The 26436-nt window shown below is 35.8% G+C and overlaps 1 protein-coding gene across 8 annotated transcripts in view; it reads right to left on the bottom strand.

Moving 5' to 3' along the window:
• The window catches only part of ROBO2 (roundabout guidance receptor 2), a 1748609-nt gene that overhangs the window by 1492584 nt on the left and 229589 nt on the right, over window positions 1-26436 (bottom strand). The gene's annotated exons all lie outside the window — the stretch shown is intronic.

Genomic DNA, 26436 nt, shown 5'->3' with positions numbered 1-26436 from the left:
CCATCTTGGCTCACTGCAACTTCCACCTCCTGGGTTCAAGCAATTCTCCTTCCTCAGCCTCCCAAGTGGCTGTGATTACAGGCATGTGCCACCACCATGCCAGGATAATGTTTTTGTATTTTTAGTAGAGATGAGGTTTCACCATGTTGGCAGGCTGGTCTCCAACTCCTGACTTCAGGTGATCCGCCCACCTTGGCCTCCCACAGTGCTGGGATTATAGGCGCGAGCCACTGCGCCCAGCAACTGTTTCTTCTAAAGTTCGTTAATTCTATAATTGTGGGGTATCACTTGTTAAGGCTGTTATTGAGCTCAAGGTCTGACATGCCATAAGATTTTGGCATTGACAAACACAATTGTACCTTTTGCCTCCTTTCCTTACATTTAGCACAGAGAAGGCTTCAACTCATTTTTACATGCCTTGATATATATGATGACAGAAACTGATTTATATTTATAAATTCCAATTCTGGGGTCCAATTCAGAAAGGACCTGTGTAATGAGGAGTCCATAACATATCTACAAATACACCAATTTTGTTCCAGTTTGTACTATATGGCTTCTTTTGCAGTCTGATAAATAACTTTAATGTGTAGGCTAGACAAATAACCTTTGAAATGCTTTTTTTTTCTGTCACTTTAAGCACATAGAAGAAATCTTCCCCTTACTTTCTTATTACTTTGTATTTTCAGTGTATGGTTCTCTTACAAGAATATGGCTGCTTTCTTAAAAGCTCATCTCGTTCTATAATATGTAATACAGCACTTACGATGTTCTGATTCAGAAAAAGTAATCCTAAAGGGCATTTAAACTAGTAGGGGGAAATCACAAGGCAGGCAAAAAAAAAATTGTCAAAAATGATAGATCTGAAATTTAGAATCTTAGAGAAGAAACAGGCAGGGAGAAGCAAAATGGTATCATTTAGCCTCCTAGTAAAATCAATATGTCTTTTGGATGAAAAAATATATATAACCGACTAGTTTCTTTGACAGGGAAAGGTAGAAAGGAAAATTGCCTACAGACAAAGGGGTTGAAGAAATCACACCAAGTACTCTTACAATTAAGTTTGCCTTGCGATACATTTAATTGCCAGTAAGACCATTTACATGCATCTTTGTTAATGTTTCAGAGGATTACAGATATTCTTTACATTGAATATTTATAAAATGCAGTTTAGAATCATATTATGGTAAAATAGACAAAGAAAAACACCCAAAAAATACACATGGCTTAATGAATTAGTTAAAGACATGCAAACTTGCACCTGCAGCTCATGTCAAGAAAGAGCTTTGTTACCCATCCTAGAAAACTCTTTCATGGACCAAATCTCGATCACATCTCCTCCTCTCCCTCCAAAAGCAGCCCCTGTTATGACTTTTCTTGTAATCCCTTCTTGTTTGGTTTTATTTGTTAAATCGATTTATCACCTGAATGTACTTTCACAAACATTATAATTTAATTTTCCCCATTGTAAACTTTGTTCTATCTTTTAAGTCTGTTTCTCTCCATTTTTTTCTTTTCCAGTAGCATTTTTCATAGTCTGTATTTTGCTGATTTGCATTCTCATGGTTCTCTGCATATCTGGCAGATTGGAACCTGGATCCATCAACTGGATCAGATTGAGGTTCAGTCTCTTTTCTGAGAATATAGTTGGCGTTGTGTTCTTTCATCAGTAGGCACATAATGTTAAATTGTCTTTCCTTTAGTGATATCAAAGCCATCAATATTTAGGCCTATTTTTTATTAGTTCATTGGGGATTGCAAAACAGCAACATTCTAATTTTGACATTTATTTTTAATGTATTACCTGTGATATTTTTACAAAGGGACACTTCTTCGGTACTATTGGGTTAATGGTGCTGTTCATATAGAAAAACAGGACAAATATTTCCCTTTATCTGCCAGTTTTTCAGATATCTTTAATATGGCATTTTCAATCATCCAATTCAGATTTTTTATCTGTGTTCTCAATCAAGCGTGACTTTTCAAGCTGTGAATCATGACACTGAAATAACCACAATATATATTTGTCCAGAAAGTAGAAATTCAACCAAAAAGTCAACAGTTGCTGAAAAGAAAATCAGTATGTTGGTGTCATTACCCTTAAAATACATATTTGTCTGCCTGGAAAATATGTCTATTTGTTTTAAAATAAAATTGAGAAGATGGTTAAACATCATAATATTTCCAGAATGTTTGAAGACTAGTTGCAATTTAGTGGCGTAATTTACTTTTAGTGGTCATAATTGCTGATTCTCTTTTTATATATAATAGAAAGCAGAGTACATTGAAAAAATGTAATCAAATATACTCAAATCTCAATTCCTCCGCTACTCCCCAATAATAATCCAATCTGGAACTGGCTCAGCTGACAAAGGAATTTCTAAATAGTTATCTTGTCATTGGCAATGAGAATCTTCTCTCAAATCTCTGTTTATTTTATCCACCTTTAGAGCACCTTGAAATCCTTTTGGTATTTGATTAGTCTGCACTTGTTGTGCTCTCGTGAACTTTTCTGTCTAATCTTTCCAAGGTAGTGTAATCATCTTAAAAACCCCTGAATTTTTCACTGACTCATCCCACAAATGCCTTCATGGCTGCACAAATATATTAGTTTTATCCTGATGACTCAAAATCATATATTCATGAATATTAGCTTTTTCTTCAAAGATGAAGAATCTAAGCAATGAAAAAGAAGGCATGCCAAACTTGAATCGCATTCTTTTTCTGAGGAAGCTGCTGCTACTTTTAAACAACGTTACCAAAGCGCGGTTCTGATTTGGAAATATCTGTTCATGTATCTCCAACTTCCCCCTTAAAACATTTCATATTATCTCCTTTTGACTTAGCACACAATATTGGCATATGTTTTTCTGATTGCATTTATGTGTCCAGTTCACCTAGGAATGTGTATTAGGTACCTGGCAAGCAGAGGAATCTGTTAAAGAACTTCTTGAAGTTCTTCTTGAAATACGTTATAGGCTCGAAGTACTATCAATATATCCATATGCTCTTGTGGAGGCACCAGCTTCCTCTGCAGTTGTGTTGGGGCTACTCAATCCGGTTCTTGATGACAAGATGTGAATAAAAGTGATGCAAATCATTTTCAGGCCTGGTGTTTAAAATCATCTTGCTTAAATCCCAAGATCTCTCTGTAGGGACTTTAGAAGCTTGAGTTCTAAATGACATAGCTAAAAGATGGAATTTGAATAATGTTTTGAAGAGGGACAAACTAATCCACATTGGGCTCCATGTGAGGGAAAAACAATCCCATTTTATGTTAAGCCATGAGGATTGTAAGGTTCGTCTTCTGTAGCATGCCCTACTCATCCCAACTAAAACAAAGAAGATATTTGAATATGTGTGATTTTTATTTTAAACAGACCATCCAGGATAAATTTTGGTTTAGGGTTCTTTTCTTGGTTATGTTTTCATCACATCTCCAAAACAAAAAGACCAAAACAAAACCACCAATACAACAACAACAAAAAAAAACTCAATGCTTTTCCCTAATTAATGTTTGTGCATCCATTCACTTGATTATCCTTAAGATGAAACTGAAGTCAAACATAAGTCATTTCTGCTGGTATGAAAAGAGCAAGTTTTAAGGGACAGGTAGAAGAATGTTTGAATTTCATTTCTGTGTTTTACCAGCTGTGAAGCTATGGAAAATTACTTAACCTCTCTGGGATGCAGCTTGCTGCACACACTGTAAAGAAAAATGTTTCCTCAAATGTTGTGAGTCCTCTCAAGAGTATAATAATAGACATTATCTCTTTCCCTTACTTTACATACTATTCACTCTTGAATTAGATTTTCATGGGACTGAAATCCACAAGAGATTTATTTGTTTACTATTATATTAATTTACTCATAGTTAACTAATAACACATTGTAAGAACTCAGGTTGCATTATCATATTATAATCATCACTGGCCAAAGACTGATATGTTAAATTAATAGCAGCTGTTCTATTTCTGGAATTTAGAAGAAGGCAGATCTAAATTTAAATACTGACTTTGTTAAATTATATTGGTAATTGACATCGATTTTGGAGTCTCAATTTTTTCCAAATGTAAAATGGAAACAATAAAAAGCAATATTTATCTGAATAATTGTATTGAGTGAATAAAATGTGATTAGAAGCACTGGTGACTTCCTGAAATATAAGAGAAGTTAGTTCCCTTCCTAAAATTTTAAAGGTATTTATAATTTCAAAGATCTTCATATACCTTCCTTAATTAACACAATGTTAGACAATGCCAATTTGTAAGAATTCACTGGGGGCTTAAATGATAAACTGATTCCTCACAGAAGAATTGCAAAGAGAACTCTAATCAAATATTTTATACTATTTTAATTCATAAACATTAACACAAATGCACACATTAGAAGGACAATCCCCAAATCCCTACCTACAATTGAAAAAAATACATATATTAAATAAATGTGTACTCACAAAATCTCCATAGAATTCCTCTGAAAGATTTACTAGTTCATATCAAATATTCCATTTAATGTTGTGTTCTATATACTCCATCAATCTTTTGATTGACTGAATTTGAAGCTCTATTAATGCATCCTACAGTCAAAGTTTTAATGGAGTTTAATGGAACTCATCCAAATCTATAATAGCATTTTCCCCCTAAATTAACTTATAACCCACAAGTTAATGAAATGAATGCAGCTGCCATTTACCCAGAGAGGGTCAAAGTGCAGGACCTATCACTAGGGAGATAGCCTGATGGCTTAGCTCCCTCAGTTCAGCCCTGGGGCATCATAACCCTGGAAGTGCATTAAGGATGTTGCTAAACACCGCACATGGCCTTTACCAACAACACTGGCCACCAAAGAAGTTAAATGGCCTTTTAAAGCTCATTAGAAAAATTTAGTAGTTTCACAAATGAAACCAAACTTTTCAAGATCAGTGGTGATGTCTTATGCTTATTTTAATATTGGCATAGTATTTTATGTCTAGTGAGACGTTTGATAATGTTTATTGGATGAATCAATACTCATGTTTTTATTTTTTAAAGTAGCAACCAAATAAATTATCAAAATGAGAATTCACAAGTAACTGCATTAAATTATATTTCCTTCCGATGATGATGATGATGATGATACATAATAATAACAAAGACAGAAATGGATGAGTTGATCAGGAAAGGTTTTGTCCCCTCTCTTGAGTTCAGTAAAAGACGTAATCAAGTGTTTGGAAAATGGATCATTTGAGGAAAGGCTATGGAACTGAATTTATTTACAACAGAGAACAGAAGGCTCACAAAGTACATAGTTGAGGTTCTGGAGTCTGGGGGATTTACAATTTTCAACTATATAAAGCAATAGCATATGGGAGGTGTTAAGCAGCTGTTCTATTTCTGCTCAGGAAATTGATATGTTTAGGAGCCCCAGCCAGCAGAAATAGGACCAATGGATCAAAGTTATAGCCTGGCAAATATTAGCTCATCATATAAAAAGAGCATTCTTAAAATTAGAGCTTTGGAAATCGAAATAGACCGCCCAAGGAGACAGCATGCCCTGGTGGCTCTGGTGCCTCACTGAGCAGCCAGCCTTGGCATATCTCTATTATATGTATCCCATTTTAGAGTAGAAAGAAAAAACAAGGGACAGGAAGTGAGAGGGGGGAAAGAGAGAGAGATAAAGATTTCCATATGTGCATTATAGGAAACTAGCATAATCTCTGCTAGGGATGAGAGACTCTCATTTATGAAGATTTCTTAATGGACTGTTTTAGTTATATGAATGAGGGCCTCAAGAAGTAGTCTGGGATGGTGATTAATTTTATAATAAGGTCACAAGGATTTTGAAGATATTTTTCTGACTATTGCACAGAGGAAAGGGGGAAGAAAAATGGTGAAGAGGGAAGACACAGCAAAGCCAAGAGGACCTAACAACACGGTAGGGTCGGGGACCTTGGAGAAACATGGTCTTAAATGTTGAGTAAATGGTGTATGCCTTTCAATTCAAAGCAGGTTTCTATTCTATGGTGTGCTACATTGTACTCTTCATCAACTCAACAAATATTTTTTGGTCATCTATCACAAGCATGTAGGAAGAAGCCCCCACCCTTTTGGACTTCAGTTCTAATTTTAGAAAAATGCTACAAGTAAACCAGTTAGTATAAAAATAAGATTACGAGTAATGGGAAAGTGCCATGAAGAAATAATAAAAGTTGGAAAAAGATTAGAGTGTGATTGGGGATGAAGTGGTATTTTAGCATCTGGTCAGGGAAGGTCTCCCTGATGATGTGATATTTGAGCGAATATGAAGGAAAGTAAGAATTAGCCATGTGGTGACCTAGGGATGTGTGTTTCAGACGGAAGTCAGCAACTATAAAGGCCTTGAGGTGGGAATGGGCTAAACATGTTCAAGATCAAAGGGATCAAGGTGTGTGTTTTAGACAAATGTGTGTTTTAGACAGATGATGTGTGTTTTAGACAGATGATGTGTGTTTTAGACAGATGTGTGCTTTAGACAGATGAGTGTTTTAAATAGAGTTGTGCTTTAGACAGATGTGTGCTTTAGACAGATGTGTTTTAGACAGATGTGTGCTTTAGACAGATGTGTGCTTTAGACAGATGTGTGTTTTAGACAGATGTGTGCTTTAGACAGATGATGTGTGCTTTAGACAGATGATGTGTGCTTTAGACAGATGTGTGTTTTAGACAGATGTGTGCTTTAGGCAGATGTGCTTTAGACAGATGTGTGCTTTAGACATATGATGTGTGCTTTAGACAGATGTGTGTTTTAGACAGATGATGTGTGCTTTAGACAGATGTGTGCTTTAGACATATGATGTGTGCTTTAGACAGATGTGTTTTAGACAGCTGTGTGCTTTAGGCAGATGTGCTTTAGACAGATGTGTGCTTTAGACATATGATGTGTGCTTTAGACAGATGTGTGTTTTAGACAGATGATGTGTGCTTTAGACAGACGTGTGCTTTAGACATATGATGTGTGCTTTAGACAGATGTGTGTTTTAGACAGATGTGTGCTTTAGACAGATGTGTGTTTTAGACAGATGATGTGTGCTTTAGACAGATGTGTGTTTTAGACAGATGTGTGCTTTAGACAGATGTGTGTTTTAGACAGATGAGTGTTTTAAACAGAGGTGTGCTTTAGACAGATGTGTGCTTTAGACAGATGTGTGCTTTAGACAGATGTGTGTTTTAGACAGATGATGTGTGCTTTAGACAGATGTGTGCTTTAGACATATGATGTGTGCTTTAGACAGATGTGTGTTTTAGACAGATGATGTGTGCTTTAGACAGATGTGTTTTAGACAGATGTGTGCTTTAGACAGATGATGTGCGCTTTAGACAGATGTGTGCTTTAGACATATGATGTGTGCTTTAGACAGATGTGTTTTAGACAGATGTGTGCTTTAGACAGATGTGTGTTTTAGACAGATGATGTGTGCTTTAGACAGACGTGTGCTTTAGACATATGATGTGTGCTTTAGACAGATGTGTGTTTTAGACAGATGTGTGCTTTAGACAGATGTGTGTTTTAGACAGATGATGTGTGCTTTAGACAGATGTGTGCTTTAGACATATGATGTGTGCTTTAGACAGATGTGTTTTAGACAGATGTGTGCTTTAAACAGATGTGTGTTTTAGACAGATGATGTGTGTTTTAGACAGATGATGTGTGCTTTAGACAGATGTGTGCTTTAGACAGATGTGTGCTTTAGACAGATGATGTGTGTTTTAGACAGATGATGTGTGCTTTAGACAGATGTGTGCTTTAAACAGATGTGTGTTTTAGACAGATGATATGTGTTTTAGACAGATGATGTGTGCTTTAGACAGATGTGTGCTTTAGACAGATGTGTGTTTTAGACAGATGTGTGCTTCAGACAGATGATGTGTTTTAGACAGATGTGTGCTTTAGACAGATGCCTGTTTTAGACAGGAGTGACAGCAAGGGAAAAGGCCCAGAGCTGGAAATGGGTAACCTGGTTTAGATCAAAGGGATCAAGGAGAAAAAGGTGAGCACTGAAATCACAGACCTGCAAAGCTAACCGGTCTTGTGTTGTGTTCTAAGTTTGGGGCTTAAGTAGGAAGTGATAATGTTCTGGTACACATTTTTAAAGGACTACCCCTTCTTAGAAAGGGTCTGCAAGTTTGGATTAGGAGAGATTTGGTCAAAGTGGAAATTGCTTGTCATACCCAGCTTGTATTTTAAAGCAGTTGATCAGTCTTGTTGATGTCCTAGATATATGGTGGAAGAAAATTAAAGGAATCAGTTTTTATCACACACACACAAAAAAAACTGAGTAAGTGAGAATGCCACTTATAGAGATGAGAAAAACTGAGGCTTAAGGGGACAGGGAATCAAGAGTTCTGTTCTGGATGAGTTATAACTAGAGCTCAGGACTGAGAGAGATAAATATGGATGTCATTAGCATATACATGGTTTATTCAAAATAAAACTATGTGACTGAATGAGATAATTTAGAAAGTAACTATAGATGGAATAGTGAAAAGAAAGACAAGCACTGCACCCTACAGAAATATAGCTTTAAACAACCAAAAAAGGAAAAGTGGAGGAAACAACAAAGGAGATTGGGAAAGCCATGGAGATAGGAGGACAGGAAAGAAAATAAAGTGTCTTATAATTCAAGGGAAGGATGAATTCATAAGAAGGGAAGAATTGATTCCTAATTTTCTTATTACAATAAGGCAGCAAGTTCAAATACAGTGAGGCTGAGAATCAAACACTGGGACTTGGCAAGATGGAGGTTCTTAATGACTGAAGAGGGAGGCTCCAGAAGGTTGGTGGGAAGGAGTCTGATTGGGATAGGCCCAGAAAGCATTTTGGATTTTTTTGGGATAAATTTTGCTATAAAAGGGAGCAGACGAATGGAGGACTGTAATGAAAGGGAAAAGATGCTTTAATTTGTTTAAGTTTGGAGGTATTATAGCATCCTGGCATGCCAGAGTACTTAGACCATATACAGGAAAGAAGCATGATTTAGGAGAGATCCAAGGTAATCAATGGGGAAAAATTATCCCACTAGATGATAGGGGATGAGATAGATGGTGTATATCTAGGGGAGCTGTCTTCAGTAGAAACAGAAGCAGCACATCAATAGAAAGGCAGGTAGTTGAGAGTTGGTTTATTTTATTATTTTTAAGGGGGTAGTATATTTTTGGATTCCTTCCATCCTCTCAGTTAAGTCAGAAATGAGGTTATGAAATGTGAATGAAACCATTCCTAACAACTTTATAAAATTAATCAAGGAGGAAGGGAAGGAGAGAAATGAAAGTAAACAGAGCTTGCAGCACACTCAGCATTAATCATTAGGCCAGCTTGCTCTCTGACGTGCTTCCTCATAGGTATTTGGTGCCTATTATCCTAGAATCCTGTAGGCCCTAGGTAACAGTTCCACTTAACTGTTCTATAGATAACAACGTGAACATTATGAAATGTTAAGTTTTTCATTTGAGATATTCTCTCAGGTCACACATACCAGTGAAACTACTGATGTCAACTGGTCTGAAGGACCCCACAAGAAGCTGAATCACCAAAGAATGCAGTCTCCATATCATGATTTCATCCCCCTTCCCCTGACCAATGACCCCAATTTTCTAATGCCCCATAATACTCCAGCCCAAAACTCCTCAGGGAGACTCATTTAGGGTCCTTCCCATTTCCTGTCTTGGATGCTTTGCAATCATTACAATTTTTCTCTGCTGCAAAACCTGCTGTCTCAGTGTATTGTTATGTTACTGAGCATATATGTTATGGAACCAGCTATTGTAGGCCGCAAACTTAAGTACTTTGAGTAGAGTTGGGGGTTGCTGAATAGTTCACAAGATTAAAGGTGTAAAACAGTAATCTCTGAAACTGTTTTTGCTAATTATATGAAGATAAATAAAGACATAGTTACACTTTATAAATAAAGATTGTAATATAAGAAACAAAATATGCATATGCACACACACCCTTTACTTATTAAAATTAAGAAGATAATTATTAATATTGATTCCTTAATTATTAAAAATTATAAGCAATATATAGTAACATTTATAAAATGTTGAATATGCTCATTACCTTTACTTATTTTTAAATTAACATTACCTCTATGTATCCTAAAACTTAAATTTAAGTATCATAGATACATGGTTTATTACAAACTCAACATATTTCAATATACTCTAATTATTAGTTTCTACTCAATTTTTATTATTTTATTTTTGTTCTCAAGAAATTTTCTTTTTTCCTTTTTTTAACTTTTAAGTTTGGGTTACATGTGCAGGTTTGTTATTTGGGTAAACTTATGTCATTGGGGTTTGTTGTACAGATTATTTTACTACCCAGGTGTTAAACCTAGTACTCAGTTATTTTTCCTGATCTTCTCCCACCTCCCAATCTCTACCCTCCAGAAGGCCCCATTGTGTCTTGTTCCCCTCTATACAGGGTATATGTGTTTGTGTGTGTGTGTGTGTGTGTGTGTGTATGTGTGTGTGTGTTTGTGTGTGTGTGAGTGTGTGTGTGGTGGAGGGGAGAGGTGGGTATCCTCATATCATTTTAGAATTCTATCATTACCACAGAGTTACCTTGGGCAGTGGGTGTCTGTGGTAATGACAGAATTCTAAAATGGTATGAGGATACCCACCTCTCCCCTCCACCAGACACACACACACACACACCCTATGTAATCCCATGCTTTTAAGTGAGAATGGGGACTATTAATATAATGGAATATTACTCCTATAATTGAGTTAGCCTGCAAGGCAAAGTTGAAGGGATTTTGCAGAGGTATTTCAAATCTCCAATAAATCGACTTTAAGATAATCAAAATGGGGTTATCCTGAAAGGACTGATCTAATCTAGTGAGTTATTTAAAAGAGGTCAGAGAGATTTGAAGTAGCAGAGACACTCTCTAGATTAGAGACATAGAGAGGAAAAAGGATTTGTTTAGAGCAGGAAGTATGAGGACCTTGAGAAATGAGTAGAGATATAGGGGACTTTGCTGATAACACACCCTAATTTCCTGAGAGAATGCTTTAAGGAGAAACAATTAAATAAAATAGCCACAAAAGGGATGGAAATTGTGAGTCCCTAAAAGAAACATAACATTTGAGGACTGTGATAATGAATTTAAAATAAAAGCAATCAGTTTTGTTGAGTAATTGTTTTAAAGAATGTTTTACTGTTGGGGTGTGGTTGTGGAGAAAGTAGGGGTTTACATAGATCTAGTGTTGGAGTTTTGCCAACAAGTCAGATGCAGGAGAAAGAGACAAGCAAATAGGGTGTAAATGTAAGCGATTAATTACAAACGCTATGGAATCTAAACTGTGTATGATATAAACCAGAATTAAAGTTGATGAACAGCGGGAAAGAAATAGTGGAATCAACGAAATTAAGGTTTCAGTTAGTTCACCCCTCACTGCGACCATTTCCTCAAACTATTGTTCATAAATTCTATAGATGCAAAAATGCAAAGTTTAGTGTGTGAAAGTAAAATATGGACAGGTGACATTTGTGAATGAAAAAGGGTACTGAAATTTGGAAATTGCCTATTTTTATAAGAACCAAACAATTCAGATTTGTCTAATTAGTTTGAAAAACTAAAATTGTTTGAATACAACATTTTACTTCAGTTAGAAGAAATGTAAACTTCTACCCAAAGAAATATATAGAAATAAAAAATCGAGTCCTTTTTCTAAGGAGTTATACATAGGTAAATTTCTGTATCTATATCTCCATGTATCTCTCTCATATACATAGATATAGATAATCCTACTTGTTTAATGTATAAAATGTTATAGTATAATAGTCTAGTAATTTCTCTTTTACATACATTAATTTATGTATTTTTATATAAAAGGTAGCTCATCACAAGTATCAAGACAAAGTGGAGAATAGTTAATTTATTGAAGTCATGATTATAATCAGACCTGTCTCCTCCCAAGCTTTTGCATATCTGGAAAATATGTCAGTGGATGTTCAATTTACCATATTTGTACCTGATGACAACATTTCAGTTCACAGCATGGATTAAGTATTGGTGGGACTATGTTTCTTTTATGCCTTTATTTCTAAATTAGTCATTTATTAAAATTTATTTTACGAAGATTTATCAGAGCTTAGAAATTGCTATTTCTATCTCACAGAATAGAAAAAATAAGTCAGATTCCAAGGTTAGAAGGCTTTTTTGCCTACTGCATTGGGAGAACCAGTTTTCATCAACTCTCCAAATACAAACCTTGTTATTTCAAAGCGCTTTTTTTCCCTCTTCTTTACAAGTTACAAAATCAAAGTATCTCAAATCATCTACCACAGGAATTGCATGACTGCTTTGATTTTAAAAATAAATGAAGAAATTCTTGAATAAAAGTGTACAGTAGACAATGCTTTTTTTTTTTTAAGCCACAGCTGTATGACAAGGTCATTTTCACCAAGTCAAAATGCACTAAAATTACTACTTTTGAAAGCCAGCTTGTAGCTGCAGATAATGGTCATCTCAACAAGGAAAGTGTTGGGCAATGAGAGTTTCTTGAAAGCCACGGAACTCTTTTTAGGAAAATGTACGTACATTCAATATTTCGTGTCTAATTTCAGGAAAGCCCCAGGACCCAGCTGAAGTTCATCCATATTCCACAAGTTAAAACCCTGACAATGAAAACGTGACTACTCTTCAGTTTGGGGTAGCTGAACTGTGAAGTAAATTAACTGCAAATATGACAATAAACAAGACCACCTATGGAATTGTTCATTATCTTTTGCATAATCTAAGAATCTCCAACATGCACATGAATGTTAAAAGTCCAATTGTGTCTAAAACCCATAATTAACTCACATCGGGATGTATAAACCCATCCGAGTGAAATGGCTTACCTTGGTTTCTTTTTATGTATCTAATTGAAATGAGCTCAAGGGCTTAGTGATAAGTATAGATCTATTTTTTTGTACTTTTCAGAGACAAGTTCTTTTAAAACCTGATGAATTCTTCCCTCTTGCTATAATGTATTCACAAATGAAGGCTTCATGGAATTCATAAATAGCTAAAATACTTCAAATATTGAGGCCTATCATTTTTTTCTCAAGATCTTTATCACATTTCTCCCTCTATTTTCTATTTACAGATAATTAGGAATGCCTTTTAAAGTCCAAAACAGTTTTGTTTGTGTGTGTGTGCATGAGTGTATTAGTGTTAATCATTGCTTTGACTTCCCCGCCCCTTGCGATGACTAATTTTATGTGTCAAATTAGCTGGGCCACAATATGCCCAAATATTTGGTTAAACATCATTCCGGGGTGTCTGTGGGGGTGTTTCTGGCTGAGATTAACATTTGAATCAGTAGACTGAGTGAAGCTGATTGTCCTCCACAATGTAGGGGGGACCTCATCCAATCAGTTAAAAGCCTGAATAGAAAAAAAAAAAAAGGCAGAATAAGAGAGAATTTTGTCTCTGATTGACTCTGAGCTGAGACACTGTTCTCCCACCTTACAGTGGAACTAACGCCACACAATCTCCTGGCCCCGAGGCCTTCAAACTCAGACGGGAACTGTACCATCAACTCTCCTAGGTCCCCAGGTTGTCGACTGAGGATCTTGGGACTTAGCCTCAGTAACTGTGTGACCCAATCCTTTAAAATGTATTGATAATCCATCTCTTGATCTACCAATCTATCTATATTATTGGTTCTGTTTCTCTGAAGAGTCTTGACTGATACAGATTTGGGGAGTGGTTTTAGAAAAATGGGTTTTAAGGCTGAGGTTTTTGAATTGGCTTTGGGGTTTCATAAATTGATTAGATTTAAAGACACTAGTGACCCTTTTTCTGTTATAGTAGAGAGAGTATTGCTAGTTCATGGCATGATCTACCAATAGAGATAGGCAAAATATCTTTACTGGATACTCCTTATCAAGGAACTTGGTGGTTGTGTATATCATTCTTGTAAAAATATTTATGGAAAACTAATAAATATAATAAGGTTGGCTGATTGTTCCTAATGTCACTGGACAAAGTGGTGACAGACAAGGATGGGGCTAGGGATTTAAATTCCCAGCTAAATCAGGCATGGTAGCTCATACCTGTAATTCCAACACTTTCGGAGGCAGAGGAGAGACGACTCCTTGAGGCAGGGATTTCATGACCAGCCTGGGCAACCTATTGAGACTCTGTCTCTACAAATAATAATAGTAATAAATAGCTGAATATAGTGGTGCATGCGTATAGTCCCAGCTACTTGAGAGACTGAGGTGGGAAAATCACTTGGGCCAGGGAGTTCGAGGATGCTGTGAGCTAAGATTGTGCCATTGAACTCCAGCCTGGGTGACAGGGCAAGAAGTTCCTATCTCATATACCTACATACATAAACTCCCATCCAGAGCACATCATAAATGACGTGAAAATTTATTTCATAACTCAACCACTATTTATTTTTATTTTTATTTTTGTGGGTACATAGTAAGTGTGTGTGTTTATGGGGCATGCAAGATGTTTTGATACAGGCCTGCAATGTGAAATAAGCACATCACATGGAGAATAGGTATTCATCCCTCAAGCATCTATTATTTGTGTTACAAACAATCCAATTATCCTCTTCAAGTTATTTAAAAATGTATAACTGAATTATTACTGACTATAGTCACCCTATAGTGCTATCAAATAGTAGGTCTTATTCATGCTTTCTAATTTTTGTGCCCATTAACCATCTCCACTAGCCCCCCATTACCCTTCCCAGCCTCTGGTAACCATCCTTCTACTCTCTATGTCCATAAGTTTAATTTTTTTGATTTTTAGATCCCACAAATAACTGAGGATATCTGATGTCTGTCTTTCTGTGCCTGGCTTTTTTCACTTGACATAATGATCTCCAGTTCCATCCATGTTGTTGCAAATGACTGGATCTCATTCTTTTGTGGCTGAATAGTACTCCATTGTGTATATGTACTACATTTTCTTTATCCATTCATCTATTGATGGTCATTTAGGTTCAAATTTTAGCTACTGTAAACAGTGCTGCAACAAACGTAGGAGTGCAGATATCTCTTCGATAAACTGATTTCCTTTCTTTTGGGTATGTACCCAGCAGCAGGATTGCTGGATCATACGATAGCTCAGTTTTCAGTTTTTTTGAGGAACCCCCATACTGTTCTCCATAGTGTCAATCACTATTTATTTATTGCATAAGTGTACCCAAAACAATTGATTTTATTCTTGTGTCTTAAGTTGTAGGAATGCTATCACATGCCACCTGACAACCATTCAATAGGATTGGACATTCTATAACTTATTTTTTATTATCCCTTTCCTGAACATTTACTGAATCCGTTTGTTATTGTATTTGTATCTTATATGTCTGACCCCCTCAGCCACTAAACTATTGACACTCTTCCTATTTAGGTATTATTTTACTGCTTAAAACTGTTGACCTTCTTAGTCATTCATTTAACTAATGTGCATTAGTGCCTACTATGGAATAGTTACAGTTTTAGAGTCTGGGGATAAAAAAGTTGGCAAAATTAACAATGCCTGTGCTCTCAGTTTATATTCTAGTGGAGCTTACATTTTAACAAGCATAATTAACATTGACCTCTTTGATTTAGTTGTGTCTAACATATTTGAGGAAAAAATTAGATTAGATGAAGCCACATTCCCCCTATGCCCACCCTAAAACAGTCTTCAAATACTTATTTAGCCACATGGATCTCTAGACTGGTACTCAGGCCCTCACTTATCCCTAAATATCTAGCACATACTACTGTTTATCACATGAAGCCTAAATAATTATCTTAAATTCTAAAGTTGGAAGTAACTGGATATAACTTAACTTGCTTTCCAAATTATTTTCCACTAATTATTTTTCCTACCTTGTATTTTTATCCAATGTTACTCATTGTTCTTTGCTAGGATTTTTTAAATTATGTGTCTCTAATACTTTTTAAATTTTTCATTAAAAAATTATATTCAGTGGGTACATCTGCAGGTTTGTTACATGGGTATATTGCGTGATGCTGAGGTTTGAGTCAAGTTTTTTTCTCACACATTTCCCTGTGATTAGAATGTCTTTCCTTCCTAACTTTGGCTGTCAGTATTATATCCATTTTTTTAAGATTCAAATTGGCTATCGCTTCTTCCATGAATCATTTCATGTTCAGCAAAGCCAGAAAGAATGTCATTTTTAATGTCTGATATATATATATCAGACATTAAATACATATATATATATATATATATATATAGAGAGAGAGAGAGAGAGAGAGCATGGTAGCTCATACCTATAAACCCAGGCACATATATAATATATATATATATATGTATGTAAAAAGACATCTGTGTGTGTGTGTGTATATATATATGCCTTTGTGTGTGTGTGTGTGTACAATTTTCTAAGTTATATGCCTCATCAACTTTCCAAGTTAAATCTGAGTGTTTACCATATTTTTGGTAACAGTCATATCTCTCCCATTAGAATATAATAGTCATTATTAATCATTGTTTCTGTTTCAGTGCATCTCATATAGTCCTTGAAAAAAACACATACAATATGGATGTGAAATTATAATAAAAATATTAATTCATTGACTTGCCTCTTCCTCTCCCACCCCTCAAAGGATAATGGGCATCTAGAAGCATTGAAACATAATAGGAGAACAATAAAATTGGGAATTCACAAATCAAAGTATTCTCCCTAGTACTGCCACTAATTAGCTTTATCACTTTGGACACACTTTTTAACATGTAGAATTAAGGAAGAAGATATCCTATTTCACAGGGAACACTATGAAAAAAGGCACAGGTAATTACTACTGACAGGATATATATAATGAGGAGGTTTGGCAGGTAGACTATAAAGTGATAGGATTTCAGCGTTGACCTTACCACTGAAGTTACTAGTGTAACCTCAGCAATTTCACTATTTTGACCCTACATACACTTCAGTACAAGGAAGATAATAACAAGATAGCATGAGGATTAAATCAGTTAATAAAAATAAGGCAAATGAAATAGTGCTTGGCATCAGATTACCCTAGCTATTATTATCCTTAAGCCTTATTTACTCATTTTTACCCACAAAACTGAAAACGTGTAGTTGATTTTAGACAATATTATTTATAAGGCTCCTGTACTTGAATGAATGATATAAAAATGAGATCAGGTTACTCCAAATATTTTAAATTCAAGTTAGTCCTAATTGGTCTGTGTAAAAGCTCTTCAGCTTTCATGTAGGTTCTTCAAATTGAGCGACATTCTGAAGCTTACTTTTACTTGATTAATGAATGCTAGCTCATATAGTCAAAAGCTGCCTAGTTAAAGGCACAAACATGGCCCATATACATTATTATTTATGGTAAAACCAAAATGACGCAGTCAGTTGGCTATTTATACCAATTTCATTTATCAAATAGATTAGAATGAAGTTTGATAAGACAGGTATATGGCATTTTACTCCTTAATAACTACGAAGAAGAATCAGTGATGGTAGTTTCATGATACGCTCTGAAGACTTTGATACATATCCAGCTGACGCTTGGAAGAATGTGGCCATTCCCATTAGTTCTAATATGAGATTGGAAACGAAACTTCACCATGTTTTACCTGACATTTTTCATGTTAAATGTAAAGGAGAGGTAAGAAATAATATTGGTTCCTCGATGCAGACAATGCTTCAGGGGCTCTTTATATTTTTGTAACTATATATTTCAAGATGTATTCTAAAGGTTTTATAACTGCTTTTTACTTCACAGGAGCTTGATGCTGGAAGAGACCCACAGAGGTCATCACCCTGCCTTAAGGCAGAGTGTACCTAAACCCTCCTGGAGGACGAAGATGAATTTAAGAACTCTCTCCACTCCACTGCAAGACCTCCTCGCCCTACCCACCAAGCTCTGCAAGCTCAAGATACAAAGATAAATTTAAATGCAGAAAACAGTCCTCCCTAGAAAAGCTTGGTTTCAATATTTCACTGCCTGCTTTTAATCATCATCAGTAGATTCAGAGATTTGGTTCTTATTCTCCTTTTTTATTTATAGCTATCCAAATTAAGTTTAAATATTTGTACATTTTGTATGAGTTGGTATCTGAGCTGTGTTGTCCTCAAATTTTATCCCTTTGAGAAAAAAGGAAATTGTTGCTTAGCAATAAGGAAAGACAAAGGCTTACAAATACAAAGCATGTTACAGTCAAGCATAAGAAGTCATACTAAATGATGATATCTAAAGGAATGCTTGATTGTGGCAACTCAATGAGAAAAGAACTGTTTCCTATTAGCTCTAACAGCAGGGTTTGTTATCATTTAAGTACACGCTCTAATACATTTAGTATTTTGTGCTACATTTAACAAGATTAAGTGAACACACACTGTTTCAACTCAAATCTTTATCGGAAATCAGAGGCAAGCCTCATTTCTTGCCAAAACCTTCTCTTGTGGCTCATTCTTGGAGCAAATTCCATATAAGTAAATCTGTTTATCCAGGCATACCATTGATCAGATAAAGGATTTTCCCTTCAGGTAACTCTTTACTGAACTTTGAAAACATTACCTAAAAATTCTAAAAAATTGAAATGTCTGAAAGATGCTATTAAAGATTATAATTTGTAATAAAACATAAATGGCATTGTGAACACAGTAAACTATTAAAAGGAAATTTGAAGGATGAGCTGTCAAAGTTCTTACATGATTTCACTGTAATACTACAAATAATTAGATTCTGTGGACAAGTAGTAGATACTATATAGCATACCTGAAAATCATAAAATGTCTCATTGTCCCATATCTTAATTATTCTCTCTTGATTGAAAAAATTGAACTGCATGATGTAAGCTTCAAGGAACACTTTAAAAGAGGTGCTTAGGTCTTAACTTTCAGAAAATCTTATTGAAAATGCTAATGTGCCATTCTGTTCCACACATCAAGTTCCCTTTTACAGTACAACGCATTTCTAGTTTCTTCCATTTCATATTATATTATAAGGTATTTCTCTTTGCATTTATATGGTGAGCAAAAAGCATGTGCATTTAGAATCTATATCAATACAATATAGATTTATATTTAATATTTTTATATTTTGTTCTTCTAGCTCAAATTAACCAGATATTTGTAGCTTTTTTTTTAATTTTTCACATTTAAGAGTAACCAAATATGACCATTTGAAGCGCGACATAAAAGTGCTTTTCTCTATTACTATTTGTCTCATAGGTAGTTTAAAAATCCACAGTGATTTGGGCATCACATTTTTATGGGTTTTTGGCATTTTCATTTGATTATAGTTTTCTTTAAAAGACTAAAAACGTTTCTATCTTTTTATCAATCATCAAGAGCCAAGGACATGATGATAAAGTCACAGTTATGCTTTCGTGGTAGGTAGAATAATTGCCCCCATGATGTCTAAGTACTAATCTCCTTACTTGTGAATATATTACCTTATGTGGCAAAGGATATTTTGCAGATGTAATTAAGAATACTGACCTTGAGATGGGAAGATTATCCTGTATTTCCCAAATAGGTTCAATCTGATTACACAAACCCCTAAAACTGGAGAACACTTTGTGGGTTTGGTTAGAAAAATATATATATATAAAACAGAAGAATTAGAGAGATACAATATTAAAAGCACTTGACTTGCAACTGTTGGCTTTGAAGATGGAGGTAGGGGACATTGAGTCAAGGAGTGAGGCAGCCTCTTGGAACTGAGGAAAGAATAATAAAGATTCTGTCCTATATTCTCCAGAAAGAAGAGCAACTCTGCCAACACTTTGCTCTTAAAACCCTTTACCCTTTTAGGAAAAAAAAAAAAAAGTGCAGTTGATTGTTGGCACTCATTTAATTTTACATGAACATGATTCTTTGAGGCTGAAGCAAATCTAATTTTCAATGTGAAATTAAAGTATAAAAACTGTTCTTGGAGTTATTTCTAAACAGAACTAACATCAGAATCGTCTGAATTATTACAATCGTCTATTTCGGAAAAATTGGATTCATCAAACGAATCTTTGGTCCACAACTGTATGAGAACAATGTTAACATCAGGCATAGAAATGGTACGTTTTCTAGGATTGGACGTTTTCGGCAACCAAGAATTACTACATTTTGTAAATGGAAATACCACTACGAAAACCAGAATGCTATAAATAAAATGCTGTCTTTTGTTTCCAAAGTCGATACACTGGAGTGATACAAAAATATTAATAAAAGTGAGATATTTCCTGGCAAAGTTATCTCAGGGTAAATGGACAGTAGCCATAAGCCCTGCCAGCAAGTATTCTCGGGGCAAAAGAATATAAGGTTGAACCCTAAACTTCTGACCTCCAGAACTGTGTATTAATTCATGTAATTTAAGCCACTGAATTTGTGGTATTTTTTTTCTTGCAGCAATATAAAACTAACAAAAATCTGAAGGTTCTGCATTTTCCCTTTAATTGTTAAAGATACTCCACCTCCTCCCTATGATAATCCACTTAACATGTTTTCTATAGACTTGATTTCCCCCCCTACATTCTAGACTTTGGAAGCTCTTATGAAACTGACTTCTGTACATGATCATTTTTGTGACGGTGACTGGAAAGCTAGAATATGATTTGTGGCTTCTTTTTTGTACAGGTATAAGATTTCTGCATTTATTTTGACACTAAATTCATTCTTTGATTTAGCTGTTGTTTTTACAACCTCCTTTTCCCTTTGTTCTTTTTTTTCTCAACCACTCATATTAGTGGTCTATATTTTATTAAATATTTTGAAGTTGTAATGAATCCTTCACAGGCTATAAATAAATGCAAAGTTAAATACTTATGAATGGATAAACTTGCAAGCAATGTATGTAGATAGACAGGCACCCTGCTCTGCACTCCTATATTATACCCCACTCTGTTGGCAACATTTTAGACATTTCTCTTTTCTTATCGCACTTCCAAGCTTTCCCCAAGTCAAGAAAATCACAAAAGAATTGAGAAGGAAGGGTTGTTTATCCGTTTTTCAATCATTATCAAGTTTTTTCCCCATTCATTTTTGTTACCAACAGCAATTTCTGAACACTGTTCATTTTAAGTCATTTTTTGTCAATACAAATTGTTTAGACAGAAGCATGATTCTAAATGACAGGAGGGAGCTTTATCAGAATTCCAAAAAGCAGAAACAAGATTGAATTTTTTCTTACAGCACTGTCAACTTCAGAGATTGAGAAACTAGTATTTGAATGCTATGTAAACCATCAGCGAGTATTATGCCAATAATACCTTCCAAAAATGCTGTCAAGAGAGTATTAAACCCAATGGATACACAAGAACACTAAAACTCAGAACATTTAAATTTATTTTCAAGCTGTCTACGACGTCAGATGACAAAGTGTAAACTTGTTTGTTCCATTACAGTGATTTTTAAAAGTGAATTGTTTCAGTACCAAACAAAAAGTCAGATACCTATTTTAAGCTTTATGTTACAGATTTTTTTTTGGTAAATAATATTGCCTTGTAGTAAAATAAACATTTGTAAGTGTAACGCAAGTTTGTAATACTCGTGAAGTAATATTTCCTTTTCAGCACATGCAAAATTCATCTCTGGAATTTGTCATATGGTAAATATATTTTGTGTTGTTCAAAAGAAAAAATTGTAAAGTGCTATTTAGATGTCCTTACAAAATGGGAATTGCGCATAGTTGCTCTGAAAAAGGAAATTTGAAGTCATGAGACCTGAGTTCTATTCTTGGCTCAGCTACTGACAAGATGTTAACTTTCCAAGTTAGAAAATATTTTGGATCACAGACCTGTTTTCTGAAAATAATAGAACAGTCGCGACTTCCTCATGGGCCGATTCCTCTAGGGTAATTGTGATACATTGAACATGTTTGTGTCCCAGCCCATAACATCTTTCCCTTTACTGAACAAAATTATATGTTGAGTGGATTAAGGAATTACCAAAAGATCTTCATAAAGCACCTTGTGAAATTATAACAAATTATACAAAAGTAGCACACAAGTTCTACCTACATAAATATCATCCTCAACCATTAAAGAGAGTGGTAAAGCAAGAGAGGGCATTGCATAGTGGCCTTGGATAAGTTACTGATCTGTTTTCAGCCTAGGTTTCCTCATATGTCAAGGGGGCCCTCTATCAGTACCTTGACGGGTGTATTAAAAGGCTAATTATTCCCTAAATTTCACATCTTCTTTGTGCTCAGGGAGCACAAAGCTGGATCAGATTCCCCTGCCCCTCTTGTGTGACCCATCATGTGACTGTGTTCTGGCCAATGAGATGCAAGGGGACTGAAGTGTATCCCAGAATCTTGCCCCACACACTCCTTCTTGCTCTCTGCCCCTTCCTACCAGCTGGAGGGGAACTCCAAGGAAGACCTCAAAAGCTAATTCAGAGATGGCAGAGCCACTGGCCCCGTAAGGTCCTAAATGACTGTGAGTAAAGCCTTCCTGTGACTGTGGCATTGCTGAAAATCATTATATGGTCAACAATCAAATAAGCACCTTCATATTGTTGAAACATATGCTTGGGTCAATTTGTTACCGTGGCTTAGTCTACCCTACTTATTTTTTTTGTGAGGTTTAGAGACCATATAGGTGCTTCTCAAAAATAAATAGGTTTTATTATACTCATTTTACTAGTTTTCTGCTGAATAAACTACCACAAACTTAGCAACTTAAAATAAATGATATTTACTATCTCACGGATTCCATGGGTCAGGAATCCAGACATGTCTTAGCTTGGTCCTTTCGTAAGGGGTCACAAGGCTGCACGCTAAGTGTCAGCTAGGGCTGGGGTCTCCTATGAAGCTTATGATCTTTTTCCAAGCTCAGGCCATTCCATACAGGTGAAAACCTCAAGGCTGCTTTTTTATTAGGCAGGAGAGAGATTCTCTGATCTCCAGATCTTTTAAAGGGTTTTCCTGATACGGTCAACCTATCCAAGATAACCTCTGATTAGTAACCTTAATACATCTGCAAAATCCCTTCCGTTTTGCCATAGAACATAACATAATCACGGGGGTGTTGGTCACAAACACTCGTAAGTCCACTTACTCTCAAGATGAGAATACATGACAAGCAGGTGACTCACTGAGGGTCATCACTGGGTGTGTCTGCCCCAGTTTTCTGTATTTATGGTGGTTATCAGAGAGAGAGAGAGAAAAAAAAAAGTATCTTCACTTGGGAATTTGAAATAAAGAAAAGAGAGTGCCATGAGAAATTCCTAGTGTCTTTTAGTAATTTAATTAAGTTACATCAGAAGTATAAGGCTATGTAAACAAGCTCTGAAACAGTTGAAGTCTGAAAATTTTTGAAAATTGCAGCAACTTAAACTAGCGAATAAAAATACTTTTACTAAAACGGGAAAAGTACACAAATCCCATAAACTATGTACTATGAAATGACAAGCCTAAGAATAAAGGACAGTGAGATAAATTTCATTTGTATTTTGTTTCATTTGTATTTTCTGTTGTGATGGCTAATATTGAGTGTCAACTTGATTGGACTGAAGGATGCAAAGTAGTGCTCCTGGGTGTGTCTGTGAGGGCATTGTCAAAGGAGATTAACACTGGAGTCAGTGGATGGGAAAGGCAGATCCACCCTCAATCTGAGTGGGCACCGCCTAATCAGCTGCCAGTACAGCTAGAATAAAAGCAGATAGAAGAAGGTGGAAGGACTAGACTGGCTGGGTCTTCTGACCTCCATCTTTCTCCCATGCTGGGTGCTTCCTGCCTTCGAACGTCAGACTCCAACTCGAAGTTCTTCAGCTTCTGGACTCTTGGACTTAACACCAGTGATTTGCCAGAGGCTCTCGGGTCTTCGGCCACACACTGAAGGCTGCACTGTCGGCTTCCCTACTTTTGTGGTTTGGGACTCAGACTGGCTTCCTGGCTTCTCAGCTTGCAGACGGCCTGTTGTGGGACTTCACTTTGTGATCATGTGAGTCAATTCTCCCGTAAACTTCTCTTCATATATTCATCTATTCTATTAGTTCTGTCCCTTTAGAGACTAGTAGACTAATACATGTATTAGTCTCTAGAGACTAATACATGTAGTATTATTTTTCTAGAGAAAATATATATTTGAGTGTGAAACTAAAGGGTAAATTCGATTGTTTTTTTCACAATACTTTGAGTGTCTTTTGGGAAGAATACAATCCAAACAAATGAAATCTTACCTAAAATCTGGTTGTATATTTCCCTTCTTATATTTTCTAAACTACTGGCCTTTCCAACATTAATTTTATACCCTGGGCTAAGAAATTTAACTAGGTCATACTTTGCTGTTTTAGAGAGGTGCCTGTTTGTTAATTTATATAACTTAGTTTTATTTTACAAACACTGAAGAGGTTACCTTTACTATGTTCCCGGTATTATTTAAATATATTCAACAAATATAAAAAAGTGAACTCATTTCCCAAAAGGGGCTTTATGAGTCAAGACCGTTTGCAGCCCCACTTTATAGATGAGGGAACAGAGGCCAAGACAGTCCAAGGGTCGCAGCCAGATCGTCTCCAGTATCCGTGATGTTAAGCCATTCACTTTGCACTTTCTTCCCATGGCTCACTTGCTTCCACTACTGTGTGTGACTTTGCTACTGTTCTTTTTCTAACCTTGTCTCTTCTTATTCACATATAAGAAAAAGAGCACAAAGTCATATTTTCTGTAATTTCCAGGAAATCTTTTGTGGCTTCTCATTTCACATAAGAGAACTGACATTAATCTCACTAAATATGGGAAATGTAAATGTGTTACATGTTTTAGAAGAAGGCCTAAAGCCAGGGATCCGGTTCCCCAAACACTATATAGTAAAATTACTGCATAATAATAGAGAATCTGAGGTATTTAGAAAAGAGTTAACATAGCAGGACTTAACTGCTACCTTCAGAAAGGCCTGCTTGCAAGGTTAGTCCTCAGTGGCATCTGGGAACTTGAGTTTTGTGAGTGTTCCTGTCATTTCCTAATTGATGAATGTGATTTACTGTGCCTAAGCCATTTGGACAAACATGTGGTTTATGCTGAACATCTGCGTTCCCCCCTCCCCCAACAGTCTGGAATTTGGGCAGGTGTTAGGCAGAAGGTGCCTATATGACTAGGCCCAGTGAAAACCTTGGGCACTAAATCTCTTCTGTTTCTGCAACACTGCAGCAAAGAGCTGCCCTGTAGCACGTCTCTCCTATTGCCACAGTTTGATCCTAGAAGAATGAAGCACATTCTGTGTAACTCCAATGGGAAAGAACTTTTGAAAACTTGTCTTGGGGTTTTGCCTCATGTGCCTCTTCCCTGTGCGGATTTTATTTTGTATCCTTTTGCTGCAATAAATCTTAGCCACGAGTATGACCATACACTGAGTCCTGCAATCCTTCCTGGTGAATCACTGAACTTTGGGGTCGTCTTGGGGATCCTCCACACAGAAGGCTATAGGAGTTTGCACAAGGCTCAAAATTGTCATAACTGCTATTATTTCATTATTTTTAGCTTTGCTAGTAATATTTGGTTACGTGTCACCGTGATGTAATTTTTCTAATTTGAGTCACTCTAATCAATAAGAACATTTTATTTGATAGATGATTGTGAAATAAACAGTTAATCATTAGAACTTAGAGAACTTTGTGCTTATAATCCACACATTGGGAATAATATGATCTTACTCCAATCATGCTCGGAAGAATGCTAAATGCTCCCTTGTTTTTATATCAAAACTGTTATAAAATCAAAGAAAATGTATCAGTAGTCATCCTCTGTGTTGCAGTGTTTAGTAACGATGACCAATAAAATCACATCCGCTCTGCTTGTATTCTCTTTCAGACTGAACTCTCAGAAATCTCAGCTGCTGACAGGTCTCAGTTGATTCCTGCCCAAGGAACAAACCTTGCCAAAGGGAACTACTCCCTTACCACCTACCGTGGTTCAGCCTCTTGCTCTGTGAGATCCTGCTTGACTCTTTTCCTTATGGGCATTGTCTCAGTTCACTCCTCAATAACTTCTTGTGAGCAAACCTCAGTCTCACATTATTTTTTCAAGAAACTTGACCTAAGGAACAGTCGTAACATGTAAAGCGTCCGTTAAGTTTCTAAAGGAAACAGCCTATCTGGCCTGTCACAATGCCTTTCTGATTATAAAACAAGTTATAACTTAAGGATTAATAAGCTGCAGTTTGATCTTCATTTCATAAATTCCACTGGAATGAATGGAGACTATGCTGCTATCTAATTGCATATAGCAGGTGAAGTTTTCAATTTCAAGCAGTTATAATTCAAGCACTTATGTAAAAGGAATAGTGAAAACTACTTTTTAAATTTTAGCATGAAAGATGTAACATACTATACACATTAATTCTATCAGTCTTTATAAATGTAACAATTGTGGTCCAGAAAATTTCTATCAATTACTAAGATAAGTTCTCATTTTAAAGATTGTGAATTCTTCTCAGCGTTATTTAATCACAAGCATTTTTGGAGTGCTTTTCATATGTCCATCACTGAATGT

Source organism: Pan paniscus, chromosome 2 (genome assembly GCF_029289425.2).
Source record: "Pan paniscus chromosome 2, NHGRI_mPanPan1-v2.0_pri, whole genome shotgun sequence".
NCBI lineage: Eukaryota > Metazoa > Chordata > Mammalia > Primates > Hominidae > Pan > Pan paniscus.
Note: the sequence above shows the minus strand (reverse complement) of the source record. Positions and strands in the feature narration are given on the sequence as shown.